Genomic DNA, 14,205 nt, shown 5'->3' with positions numbered 1-14,205 from the left:
TAAATTGTAGAATTACTCTTTCCAGCTGTTCTTTCCAACATAGACCATTTATACCTTGGGTACTGCTTCTGACTTGTAATACTAGTAACCAGTAGATTTCTCTCCTTCCATCCTGCCAGGGCTCTGGAGCTCATTCCAGACCACCTGTACTGCTGGCCAGAAGGAAGACTTCTGCACCAGCAGGGTATGTGCTGGGGCTTTCACTTGGATGTTCATTACCTTTTTAATATGCTGCCTTAGCAGGCTGGATAAGCAGAGTCTGACATGCTTGCTGCTTGCTCCATTACCGAGACCTTGAACCAGAAGAATGCCATTAATCTTAACTCAAAATAAGGTGTGTTTGCAGCAAAAATGTTGCAGGAGGTCCAGCTCTTTGAATTACTTTTGCATCAGCCAGTCTGCTTTGAACCACACCAGCCTGAAAGGGCATAAATTTTCCACCAACTTCCAGTGTAAGGTGTAGTAATGTAAATACAGGGGTGTTAAAAGGCAGGAAATCTTCCAAGGAGTGGAGCTGATCTGCCAGGGGGCAGGTGGCCAGTGTGGGACCTCCTGCGGTGCGGCGGGGTTGAAGGAGGCGCCGAGAGGCATCGTCGGATTTGCATCGTGCGGATTGCTGTACAGTGAGCCGGCAGCTCGCTGCTCAGCAGCCTGTGACGACTTCGCACGGAAAGAGGGAAATTTACCGCCGGCTCGCCACGCCGGTGCCGCGCCACCCGCTTTCGGCAGTGCGCCCCTTCGCTGCTCTCCCCGCAGCCCGCCCAGCCCTCTTGCCTCCGGCCCTGCTTCTCGGCCCCACTTCCCGGCCCTGAACCCCCTTCCCAGGCCAGCTGTCGCCCAACCGGAGCCGTCCTTCTTCAGCAGCTCTACCACGGAAAGGGGGCTTTCGGATAAAGATGCGCCTGTGCCTGTACGGACCGATGAGCCCGGTACGGAAGGAGGGATGGATGTGGGGCTGGGTGCATGGCTCGTTCTCCCGAGCACTGGGGCTGGCCGAGCCCCGAAGTGCCGGCGAAGGGGAGACGCGGCGGGGCCGGGGGGGACAGGGCGGACAGGAGACGCAGCCAATGGCGGGGGCCGGCGGCGCTGCAGGAGCGGCGGGGCGGGGCGGGGCGAGGCGGGGCCGGGCCGGGCCGGGAGGGCCGCGGGACCGGGACCGCTGCCGGAGACGGGCCGGTGCCGGTGCCTCTAAGGACGGGGAGCAGCCGTGCCGCCAGCACCGCAGAAAATCCCCAGTGCTTCCTCTAAATTAAAGTGCCTTGTCACCAGTTAGGGCAAGTCAGCCAAGGTAAGGCTTAAATAAAATGACACTTTATAAATACGTGGCAGCGTGGATATTGGTGGGCAGCGGTGCTGCTAACACAGCCGCCTTCTGAGCAGTGCGGAGTACTGTGTGCGGTAGCGCTGTGGCAGTGGGTCTATTTGCGTGTGTGAAAGTTCCCGCAGGTCTCGGCAAGGCTGGTCCCCGTGGTGGTGGGGGTCGCGATGCTCCCCGAAGGGAGCAGTGCGGGAGGGAGCTGCAGAGCAGAGTCAGGGCAGGCAGCGGCGCGCTATGAACGTGTGGTGTGCGGCCGTGCCAGCAGTGCCCGCTGTGCGTGTGAGGATGGTCTGCAGATGCTTTCTAATGGGGATGGCAGGCGAATTCTGGGGCTCAACTCACGTAGGTGAGCCTTTCTGTACAGAAAGCATGTCATGTTAATGTTATGTGAATAACATGAAGCTTGGTATCCGAGTTGGGTTTTTTATTATTTTTATTGGTCCCCATGTCTGTAATATTACATGATAACCAAGGATTGCAATAGCAGTAGCAAAGACCAATTGCGTATGTACCTTTAGCTGCTTGTTAAAGCTTAAGCAGTGACCCAACTTTACTTTGTGTAAAGGACGCTGTAAATAATACACAGCCAGAAACGAATCCTCTCTTCCTTTCCTCCTAGCCCACCCCTGTGGATTCCTTCCTAGTGAACGTGTGCCTTTAGTTCATGCCACATTTTCACCAATTGCACTGCCTGTGGTCTGGAATCCAGTGTTTTTGCAAGCAAGGAGTTCCTCGGGATGACTTCACTAATGTGTCTCTTTGAAAACAAGGTGGTTCTGAACCTCCCTATATGTGTGTGTGTCTGTGTGTGCCTGTTAAAGAGAGAGGCTGGCTTGTGTACACGAGTGACAAGATACAAGGAGAACAGGGTACAGAAGCCAGTGAAATGTGGCAAATGTACACCCCTGCATGTGTTTTTCTGAGTATGTCTCTGTAAAGCAGTATGAACATTTCTTATGTTTTAATGTAGCTCATCATTCAGATTAGGGTTTCGGATAAATCCAATTTCATGAACATCAATGCCCCATTAGTTTTTCATGATCAAAAGAAATACGATGGAAAACACAGGTGATAAAATCACTGCCTCTGTTCAAGGTACAGATGCTGGTTTTCATTCCAAGACGCTAAGCATAGCTCCTGAATTTCCAAAGATTTACTTCTGTGCTGCAGTCAATCGGATACAGTTGTGTGAAAACGCAGGAGCCTTCTGTCTGCAATAATTGTCTTTCTCCTGGATGACAGTGTTTGTCTTCAGGGGAAATAATAAATTAATTTAAAACTTTGCGATATGTTTAGCATTTTGCCTAAATGCAAAGGTGAGAAGACTGATTTAGAGAAATAACCCAAAGGCTTCCCTAACCTCCTCCACTGCCTTTGACAGTCTGTTTCAGACTTTTCTGAAGAAGACATGGTATGTTATAGTTTCCTAATGCAAATTAAGGTGTGGCTTTAAAAACAAACAAACAAACAAAAAAAACCAACAAAAAAACCCAAACAAATTTAGATGGACCCCTGGAAACAATGTAATAGTTTTAATAGTTTTCTTTTGCAGCTGGTTAAAATCACTGGTCATCCTGCTTAAGAACTCTAATAGATAACTTTGTTTCATCTGTAATTCTGTGACTTCTACTTGGCAAAACAGACAAGCGATTGGGGGGGGGAGGTAAAAATCCCAACCCAAACCAATCCATTTGCTGTTTCCTGCTCCTTCTAAAAAACGACAGGAGAAATTGTGTGTCAGACAGCACTTATGTTTAAATAGGAGCAGATCCAGGGCACAAGCATGGCTTAGAGGACACTGTATTGCTGACTGAACCATTTACAGATGAGATTCAAAATTAAATGGCTTCCACTGTGGGTGCTGAAGAACCTGTAAGTCTTCACCAGGACAGGAATGCTAATCCTGCTATTAGGACAAAGTGCCAGTTGAAGTTTTTATACTTTGACTAGTTTAATTCCCCAGGTTATTTAATTTTGAGGGCAGCATTCTTTACTACCTGCATTAAAATTGTTTTCTAGAGATTTTGTCCTGCAGTGCAGACACTCTAACTCAACCGCTTGTTGGCGTGTGCTGTGCTAACTCATGGTGAACATTAGCTAGTTCTGGTGAACATAGGTGATGTTACAAAACAGCTGGGGATAAATGTCTTGCCATCCAAAACAAGCATGTGTGAGTACGTGTGTGCGTGCCAGAAAGGTGCAGTTTTTACTGTACCAGTACTGACGTTCCTGCGGTGCATAGGATTTATGTAATAACCTTCAGGGAACAATCTGTATTTAAAAGTTATTATAATTTTGGTTTTGTTGTTTGTTTTATGTTGTTTTTTGTTAGGTTGGTTTTTTTTTTAAATATAATTTTGTCTCTGAACTCAGTTTAACTTCTATTACTGGTTTCAGTAAGGACTGGATTTTTATCAACAACTAGAAAGAAATATATAAAATGTAAGTAATTTAGTTGTTAGTTCTCGTTATGGTTGTATGGAAGACTTTAGCCTACATCTCGGGCTGATAAATGAAACTTGAAGGGTATGAAAAATCCTGTTCCATGTCCACAAGCTCCTGCTCTGGTTCAGAGTTGCATTTCTGTTAATGCAAGTAGTGCTGAAAATTATCACTCTAATCAGATTGAATCAAAGCAGCTGAATACCAGTGAGTCATCTGTTCCATGCAGATGAACATGAGCTCCTGCTCAGTTGCTAGCTAGCTCTGGTGGACCTGTCCTGCAAAGGGGCCTAAGCTACATCAGCCATCATGACATGTAGCAATGTAGGGAATACAAAATAAAAGTGTCAAATCAATATAAAGTAATCCTATTTATGGAAGAGATATTATTCATCTTCTTCTAGAGGAAGGAAGTGCATATATGAAGGTCATATGCTTTGATAATATGAAAACCCCAAAATTGCCTACAGTAGTTTATATAATCCAACACGTAAATCTCACTAGCTTTAATTAAAGGAGAAAAACCTACTTTCCTTGGTCAACAGTTTAGAGAGTATAGAACAGTGATGAATCAGGGTGAAGAGCTTTAATTTCAGCACTTACTTGATGGGCAATCATAGTCATGTCCCTGAAACACTCTGTAACTTCTTGTATGACACGAACATAGCACAATGACCCAGGGAATTACAGACCAGTTAGTCTCACCTCTGTGCCTGGCAAAATCTTGGAGCAGATTCTCCTTGAATGCATGCTAAAGCACATGAAAATCAACAAGGTGCTTGGTGACAGCCAGCATGGCTTCACAAAGGGGAAATCCTGCCTGACCAATCTGGTGGCCTTCTATGATGGGGCTACAGAACTGATGGACAGGGGTAGAGCAGTTGATGTCATCTACCTAGACATGTGCAAAGCGTTCAACACTGTCCCACACGACATCCTTGTCTCTAAATTGGAGAGACATCAATTTCATAGGTGGACCACTCAGTGGATACAGAACTGGCTGGATGGCCGCACACAGAGAGTTGTGTCAATGGCTCAATGTCCAGCTGGAGACCAGTAACGAGTGGTGCCCTTCAGGGATCAGTGCTGGGACCGGTCTTGTTCAACATCTTCGTTGCTGACATGGACAGTGGGATTGAGTGCGCCCTCAGCAAGTTTGCCAATGACACCAAGCTGTGTGGTTCGGTTGATACACTGGAGGGAAGGAATGCCATCCAGAGGGACCTTGACACACTTGTAAGGTGGGCTGATGCCAACCTCATGAAGTTTAACCATGCCAAGTGCAAGGTCCTACACGTGGGTCGGAGCAATCCCAGGCACAGCTACAGGTTGGGCAGAGAAGAGATTCAGAGCAGCCCTGTGGAGAAGGACTTGGGGGTGTTGGTTGATGAGAAAATGAACACCGGCCGTCAGTGTGCGCTTGCAGCCCGGAAAGCCAACTGTATCCTGGGCTGCATCAAAAGCAGTGTGACCAGCAGGTCGAAGGAGGTGATCCTGCCCCTCTACTCTGCTCTTGTGAGACCTCACCTGGAGTATTGTGTGCAGTTCTGGTGTCCTCAACATAAAAAGGACATGGATCTGTTGGAACAAGTCCAGAGGAGGGCCATGAGGATGATCAGGGGGCTGGAGCACCTCCTATATGAAGTCAGGCTGAGAAAGTTGTGGCTGTTCAGCCTGGAGAAGGGAAGGCTGTGTGGAGACCTCATAGCAGCCTTCCAGTATCTGAAGGGGGCCTATAAGGATGCTGGGAATGGACTCTTCATTAGGGGCTGTAGTGATAGGACAAGGTTAAAACTTAAACAGGGGAAGTTTAGATTGGATATAAGGAAGAAGTTCTTTAGTGTAAGGGTGGTGAGGCACTGGAATGGGTTGCCCAGGGAGGTTGTGAATGCTTCATCCCTGACAGCGTTCAAGGCCAGGTTTGACAAAGTCTTGGGTGGCATGGTGTCCTGGGTTCAGCAGTAGCAGTCATTTTTCTCCTTCTCGGTAGCTGGTGTAGTGCTGTGTTTTGACTTTCAGCTCGGGAACAGAGCTGATAGCGATGTTTTGGTTTGGCCAAGGACTTTGTGAGCCTCATGCTCTGCCAGGGGGGAGAGGAAGCCAGGAGGAAGCAGAGACAGGACACCTGACTCAAACTGACCAAAGAGCTATTCCATACCACAGCACGTCATGCCCAGGATGTAACTGGGAGTTAGCCGGAAGGGCTGGGAGACTGCAGGGTTGGAGGAGGTATCAGTCGGAGCTTGGTCGGGCTTGGGGGGCGAGTTATCGGTCGGCTGGTGGTGAGGTGTTGTATTCTCTTCCCTTGTTATTTCCTTTATCATTATTATCACTGGTGGTAGCAGTAGTGATTTGTGTTATACCTTAGTTACTAAACTGTTCTTATCTCAACCCGTGGGAGTTGCATTTTTTTTCGATTCTCCTCTCTGTCCCTCTGGGAGCAGGGGGAGGGCAAGAAAAGGGGGGGAAGTGAGCGAACGAATTACCTGACTGGGTTTAAACCACGACACATGGTTTAGTGTGAGTTGTCCCTGTCCATGGCAGGGGGGTTGGAACTAGATGATCTAAGGTCCTTTTCAACCCTAACTATTCTACGATTCTATTCTGTTATAATTACAGAGTGAGTATTGTACAATACTGCATTAAAGAAATATTGCAGAGCCTAATACCTAAATGTGAGTGTCCCTATTACTCTGTAAATTTGTTTTGATTATGAACATGATTTTGCTCTCAATTTCCAGCAAAGCTACATGGAATTCGAATATTCCATCCAAGAACTGAAGTAGGATTTTTAAGAAGCTTCTGAATTGGGATCCAAAAAAAATATCGTGTCTCCCGTAGGGGAAAATGAAGACTGGCAGAATGAGATTTTTTTTTTTCCTCCAAAACCAGGCTTTGTCAGACAAATTACGGGTACTGAGATGCTTTGGACTGTTTTGGACTGGTCTTAATATACAGATGGAGAATCAACTGGAATTCAAATTAAACTAGTTGGGCATTTTAAGGGAGTGAGGTAACACTACACTTGGTACAGTTACTACATTCCCTTCACATCCCCTAAGTCTCATACATAAGCCTAAGCTTGTGTTTGGATTTGTTTGGTTTGTTGTTTTTGTTTTATTTCTTTGGGGGGTGGAAGTTGTTACTTTGAGGTTGGTTTGGGGTTTTGTTTTGGTTTTTTTTTTAAATAATGTTTTTGTGCATTGAGCATAACCAGAACAATGTGGTCATGTAGCTCTATGAGTAATTGATTAGCAATTTGGTGGCCTTTGTACATCTGCAGTTGTCGTATACCAAAACTACATTTAACAGATGTCTGAGGCCTGTAAGAATTGTGATTTTGCATGATAGAAATTACCATTTATATTTTTGTGATATCACTTCAAACCTGAGCAGAGTTAAGGCTGGGTTTGTTATTGTAGAAAAGGTAGAACATTATTTTACAATTACAGGCTTGATTCCTGATTCTGTATGAAATTCTTTACTTCTTTTAAGCAAATAATCTTGCAAGGGGGAATATATTTAGATCATGGGCATATTTTTCCATCCTCACTCTACCTTATTTAGGTTTCAATATAATTTATCCTGTGCTTACGTGGACAAATTTTAAAAGGTGTTTGTGAAATGTCATATAAAAATATCAAAGGTAGCTCACGTTCTGGCTGCATTTCTACCATAGGCCTCTAGCAACCTGTAAGATTTGTTTTGTCTGTGTAGTATTGCACAGTCTGTAATGTTGAACCCTGAAAATACTTTACAAGAGATCAGTCACATTAGCTTGACTTATCAGATAGAAGTGTTAGGTGACAGGACGGGCATGCTTTTCCTTAGGATGGACTGCTGTGTCCTTGTCCTGTTCCCCTGTCAACTGGGGGCACTGGAATGGGTATTGCAAATTGTCCAGCTTCAGCTTTTTCATGCACTGCAGTGGGTTCTTATATTTGAGTTGCCTTGAACTCGTCTGTGGAGAAACATGCCTTTCCTACCTGTGACATAGGTAGCTTGAACTAAAGTATGTGTCTAAATGTAGGTGGTCTAAATACTGCACATTATGTCTTGTCCTTGTGCAGTACTCCTGTTGAAAACAACCAACTGTACTTGATTGACTCCCTGTTCTGAGGTGTTTCACAGAGTAACAGGAATGATTTGCATTGGAACGGAGGATCGTCTAATCCACACCCCCTGCCATGGACAGGGACATCTTTCACCAAATTAGGTTGCTCAAAGCTCCATCCAATCTGATTCTGAACATTTCCAGCCATAGGGTATCCACAACTTCCCTGGCCAGTGTGTTCCACTGTCTCCATCATGCACTGTGTTTTGTAATCACTTGCCATTAAGCCGTTACAGCCATGGTTATGGATGCATATATGGGTACACATTCATGCACATATTCTTTGGGAAGGTGCAAAGAAATGGAAACCAACTTTTTGAAAAAGAACGATGCTCCATACTGTTAAAAGCCTGCAAAAGTTACTGATCACATTGTGTGGAAGTACAATGAGCTGTTGTTTGACCCAGGTCTGCTTGTTTTCACTGATGGGAATGTGCATTTCCATAATTATTTAAAATATTAAATGATTTACTTTGAATTCTATTATTAGACCACCTAACTGAATGAGTAATACATTGTTATATGAAAGTTACGCATCTGGATTTGAATTCTGTTTAATTCACAGCTTATTCTTATTGAGAGGTGAGAGAGCTACAAATGAAAATTTTTTGGTCCAAGTGACTGTGAAGTGCCTTGCATCATCAATAACTATGTCTTGCCCAGAGGAAATACTTTTTGTTTTGTCTTTTCTGTATAGGGAAGTTTTTTGAATGAGGCTTAAGATGGCACTTGGAATTGGAACAGGGAGAGAAATTTCTCAGGCTTGGATTTCTGGCTAGGATTCAGTCAAACTTTCTGTCATGTGCTGCTGTTGATGGTACTCAAATTGATAGAATAGTTAAAAAAAAAAAAAAAAAAAGAAATTAGCAGCATAGGGACCATCTCCGTGTTAATAAGACAAACACTGGAGATAACCCAGAACCAGATTTGAGAGGCTCTGCCAGTGAATCCTGCACTACTTGCAAAGTACAAGGGCTCTTTCAGTAAAGACTTCCCTATAATTAGTAAAAATGTGAATAGTTTAACAGTGCTGGCAGGAGAGGGAAAGCATTGCTGTTAATTTTGAGGACATTGGTGTGAATCTGCATGTTTGTGCATATTTAAAGGATCAAGTTGTTGCTAAAAAGGAGGTAGCTCCTTTAGTTTGTTCAGTAGTGAGAAATATTTCATTTGACTTGAAAAAGGTATTTTTAACACTGATATATTTTATTAGCACCTGGGAAGTGATGACTCTTCTAAGTGTAAAATCTTGGCTTTCAGGAGATGTGAAATAAAACTAGGGCATATGAGCAGGACTGTAGCATGGAAGCTGTTAACTGCCCATGGGAACTGCCAATATATAAAAATAAATAAAAAAAAGAAAAACTAATTTATGTCTGGATTACAGTCCTCAATCACTGTTTCTTTTGTTTTGCATTTTGTTCTTTCTCATAAATAATAAGCCTTCTTACTGGAATCAGAAAAAAAACCCTACACGTCATTTATTATATGCAATTTCCACATACTTTGCTGACAAAGAAGACTCATTATATATTTGCTGTTCATTAAAGCACAAATTATTGCATTCATATTAGGGAATTGGATCTGAGAGATATTGTCTTGCCTATTAAACTAGAGAGATCTTGGATATTTTTGTATTTCTGTGGCAGAATCATAGAATGGTTTGGATTGGAAGGTGTAAAGTAATCAGTTCATTTGGCATTGTATGTTAAGTTGGGTTTTCTTTCTGTTTTTTTCTTAATCTTATTTCTTTTTTTTTTCTTTTTTAATTTTGAACCATATCAGACTTCTTTTAGAAAACTGCTCAAGAAATGTAGTGTTCATTCTTACTGATTTTCAATGAATGCACAACTAAGGCTTTGAAATCAAACTTAGCTATGTATTACAAACCCTTCTAAGTGGTTTTGGAAAGTGGTTAGGCAATCTGCAAGCAAACATATGTTTTCAAGTGCTGCTCAACATATCTAGCTGGTTGAGGTTCTTTCAGAGTCAGATAAAGACTGCAAAGTATTCACAGTGTAATTGACTTATATAAGGTCTAGTGTTTCCTAAACAAACTGGATTTATTTCTTAATCTGTATTTTCTCAGAACAGCTATTTTAGGCATAAGGTTCACAGCGTGTTAGCAGGCTGGGTGCCCTAGAGGTACCCCAGGGAGCAGCATGATGGGAGGGTGGTTACTGTTCCTGGAGGAATTGGTAAGACCTGCTGCCAGCGGTGCCTTCAAGCAGCAGTAACCTCTTTCCAGGTGTTTATCAGGAGTGTTATGCACATGTGGGCTTTGTGTGGGCTATAGACAGGGAGTGGGTCCTCACTGCTGGCAGAGTACTGTGGATCAGTTGCTGGCTTGCTGCTGGGTCATAAACTGGCAGTGCTCATGGCTTGTGTGCTGTAAATTGGGTGCTCTAAGTTTAGAGGTAGTGATCCTGTTACATGAATATTATCCTGGAGATGGCCTTTCTGTTTCTCAAACATGCATCGTACTAATACCAACCATGTTTTATAGTGTAAGTGAAAAACATAGCATCGCACACCCCTTGACCGATTAATAAGGAGTCAGTAGATAAATGTGTGTTACCAGTGAACTGAGCTCCTGAGAGCATAGAGGAGCTTATGGAGAATTTATGCAAAATGACTAAGCCCACAAGTAAGACATTTTATAGGGCTTAGTTTTTTTGTGGTGGTGGTTTGTTGTTCTTTTTTTTTTTTTTTTCCCTTGGGTTAATCTTCCGCCAGATTAGAGAGCTGTGTCATTTTATATGAAGGTTTCGCCATTTCCAGGTCTAATTCAGTGAAAATGGGGGGAGCAACAGGCTGGATGTGGGGAAAGAAAAAAAAGGTGCCTTTTTTCAGTAATCCATCTTTAGCCATGAGGCAGATGAATGGAAAAGATGACCAGAGGGATGTTCCTTTGTACGCACCTTTGAAAAGTAGCCTCCTAGACAGAAACCTATTCAGGAGGTTAGTAAATGCCTCTCAAGCAAAGCCAGCAGGAAGAATTTGTTGACTGCATAGCCTTATGTTGTGACTTAAAGGCTAATGAACTTGAGCTGTTTCAGACTGTATAAGGTCAGGTGAGGACTGATTTCCTAAAGCTATTAATGCCTGCTGTGCTACTGAAGTCAGTTTGTCTTGTGTTGTTACATTATTGTAGTGTGTTTTGGTCAAATGCACTGTGTCATGTCAACATGCCTGTGTGCTTCCTAGTTCTGAACTGAGCCAGAAGCTTTTTATGCTTTTTTAAAAAAGAAAAAAAAAAGGTGTAACACTCTTGGAGAGCAGTGAGTTTACTCCACAGGACCATTGTGTGATAATTATTTCTCATTACATTATAATGAGCACTTGCTCTATTCATTGTGGTGCTTATTATATTTTAATGAGTGTTGTGACACCCCTGCAGAGTGAGACTCAAGAATGTCCCTGTGTATGTAGCTCACTTAAATGGATATGTTACACATTTTGGGACTTGTGTGAACATACTTATTGCAACATAGAGCTGTAATTTTGCTTTTTAAAACAAGATATTGCTTTTCTTAAGTTTGCATAAATGCAAAAACATGGTTGCAAGCATTCATGTGCCATACCAGGTGAAAGTTGAGTGGTTTCGTTAAAAGACTCTTGTATTGAAAGACAGCTTGAAAATATTTTGTTCAGGAGGACTTCATTAAAATTAAAGGTCATGAATTAATGTGATTTAGTACACAACCCCCTTCACATCTACAGCTTTCAGATTCAGGGTTTTATTTTTTTTTTTGAGAAACATTGATAAAGTTTTAAGTAGGCTTATGGCACCTGTAAACTAAATAGAGGAACTTTAAATTAAAATTGGCTTTTGTTATCTGAGGATCATCAACATTCTGGCTTCACTGTGTCCAGGAAAAGCAGAACTAGAAACTGAATGCCATACAAGTTGATTTGTAGACCAGGTCTTAAGCCTGTCAGTCTGTTTAGTCACTTTTAGTAGACTGCTGGTGATCTTGCTTTGACAACAAAGCTTTCAATGATGACATTCCTGTAATGTCCATGTACAGTGTTAACCCTAAAGGGAAACACTTTGCTCTTCTCTATCATCTCCTCATGTTGCCACACAAACAGCTTCAAAACGAGTCAGATTGTCTGAAAAATACTGCTCTATCAACATTCAGACTTGAAAATATGAACTGATTTTCTGATGTGGCAGAATTGTTTATTCTTTGTGAAACCTGAAGGCCATCTTCATTTTCTTACTTTAAAAACTGGAGTATTAGTAAATTCAAACTGATAAAAAGCTGTTTAATCAAACCATACATTTATTTTGTGTACTCTTCCCCTACTGTGTCACTTTTATTTGAACATCTTTTACCATCCACGAAGACTTGCAAGCAGGAATTTACTGAATTTATGAGTACACAGCAAGTATTGATTGGCTGATACAAGCAGTAGATAGGGAAGGGTAACCTATAAGGTCCATTATAATGCCTTATAACTCAGATGTGGGCTCCTGCTGAGTCCCTGTGGACCAGACAGTTACCAGTCAGGTGGAGAGTGTGAACCTCTGTTGCTGCCAAGGATGGGGATTGTTCTTGCTGAGTTTTTGTCTTCCTAGCTCCCCAATTTCTTTTTCCCTCATTTCTCTATACTTTGCCATGACTTTCTGTACTTTTAAATCTTCAGTACTGCCCACTCTATATTTTCACTTACGTATTTCAGTTGTAGCTACCTTAAAGCTCCAGGTTCTGTGCTCCATTTTCATGGAGTCTTCAACATACCTGGTACTAGAGGTTATATTTGGCTTATGTGCTGCACATAATGGCTGGCCTTTTAAGCTCCTCTTTCCTATATATCTCATGTCAATGAGATGAAGTGTTGTATACCTGATGTGCAGTTTTGCCAAGTAATTTTAGAAATTGATTTTAAAAAAAAGCAGAAGGGAAAGGATAAAAGAAATGAAATTAATTCAATAAAGAAGTAACAGTATAATATTTAAGACAGAGATTAAACCTTTTTTTGGGTATGATACAAGAAAAGAAGGGCATGACTAAGCCTATTCTTTGCTCTTTTTTGAAGTATTGTTCCAGATTAGTAAAGGTGCCAATTAGAGTCAGCTCCTATATGCCTCCTTATCTTTTTCTTTTCTCAAGAAAACGTAGTTAGTTTTACGGGTTGCCACATAAAGAAGTTGATCTTCTTTTTAAATCAAGAAGCTAGTTATGCAGTAGGTGTCTTACACCTAATAATCAGTGTCTATAAATTATTTTTATGATATTATGAGTTAGAGAATTGTACCTATCTTCTGCTTTGGTTCACCAGGGCAAAACATATTTGCATACCAAGTTGGATCCCATCCTTAAGATGTATTTTGATCCTCAGCCAAGGGCCTCAGCTTTTTGCTAGCACTCCTGCTCAACAGCACAGAAATAACTTTTGCAATTTTCTATTGGTGTTAAACTTCCTATCACATCAGTCAAGGGGCTTCTCCAGAGCTGCCTTCATTACCCTGAAGGATATGCACAGAAACCTTGTATTCAGGAAGCAGGTCTTTACATCAGGGTTTACACAAGGAGTTAGTGAAGAAGCCTTCTTCAGACATACTCATCTCATTTTTGAATGTTGAATACCTTGTCCCACCTGCAAAAGCTGTACCTGGATTACAGTAGTGTTGAAATCATCTTTACAGATTTAGAAAACTATTCTTTCATCCAATAGCTTGCCTCTGTTTTGTAGTTTTTTGGTTTTTTTTTTATGGTAAGGTGGTTTCTTCTTCCTATGAGAACTCAGTGAATTCTGCATTTCAAGTCTTTGCATAAATTAAGGGAAAGACATTACTAAGTAACTTTTTAATGCTTGAAAGATGCTAAGTGGAAAACATTAATATTTTTTTATAAGACCATAGAAAGTTTAGGATTGGAAAGGACCTTAAGAACATCTAGTTCCAACCCCCCTGCCGTGGGCAGTGATGCTTCATCCTAGACTGTGTGCCCCAAGGCTCTGTCCAACCTGACCTCAAACTCTGCCAGGGATGGAGCATTTACCACTTTGGGCAACCCGTTCCAGTGCCTCACCACCCTCACAGTAAAGAACTTTCTCCTTATATCCGATCTAAACTTCCCCTGTTTAAGTTTTAACCTGTTACCCCTTGTGCTATCACTGCAGTCCCTAATAAAGAGCATCTTCCCAGCATCCTTGTAGGCCCCTTTAAAATACTGGAAGGCTTCTATGAGGTCTCCATACAGCCTTCTCTTTTCTCTTCTCCAGGCTGAACAGCTGCAAGTTTCTCAGCCTGGCTTCATACGGGCATTGCTCCAGCCCTCTGATCATCCTCATGGCCCTCCTCTGGACTTGCTCCAACAAG

The 14,205-nt window shown here is 42.3% G+C and overlaps 1 protein-coding gene across 2 annotated transcripts in view; it reads left to right on the top strand.

Moving 5' to 3' along the window:
• The first annotated feature begins 1,151 nt into the window (after positions 1-1,151).
• Positions 1,152-14,205, top strand: part of CDH18 (cadherin 18) — a 274,706-nt gene continuing 261,652 nt past the window's right edge. For both annotated transcript variants that reach the window (XM_061449261.1, XM_061449260.1), the window contains exon 1: positions 1,152-1,288. The gene's annotated coding sequence lies outside the window, so the exon portion shown is untranslated. The remainder of the gene's footprint in view (positions 1,289-14,205) is intronic.

Source organism: Pezoporus flaviventris, unplaced genomic scaffold (assembly GCF_033815535.1).
Source record: "Pezoporus flaviventris isolate CSIRO_AGI_PZ_B2104156 unplaced genomic scaffold, CSIRO_AGI_Pfla_v1 ptg000007l, whole genome shotgun sequence".
NCBI classification, from domain to species: Eukaryota; Metazoa; Chordata; class Aves; order Psittaciformes; family Psittacidae; genus Pezoporus; species Pezoporus flaviventris.
This window is presented reverse-complemented; position numbering and strand designations above follow the sequence as displayed.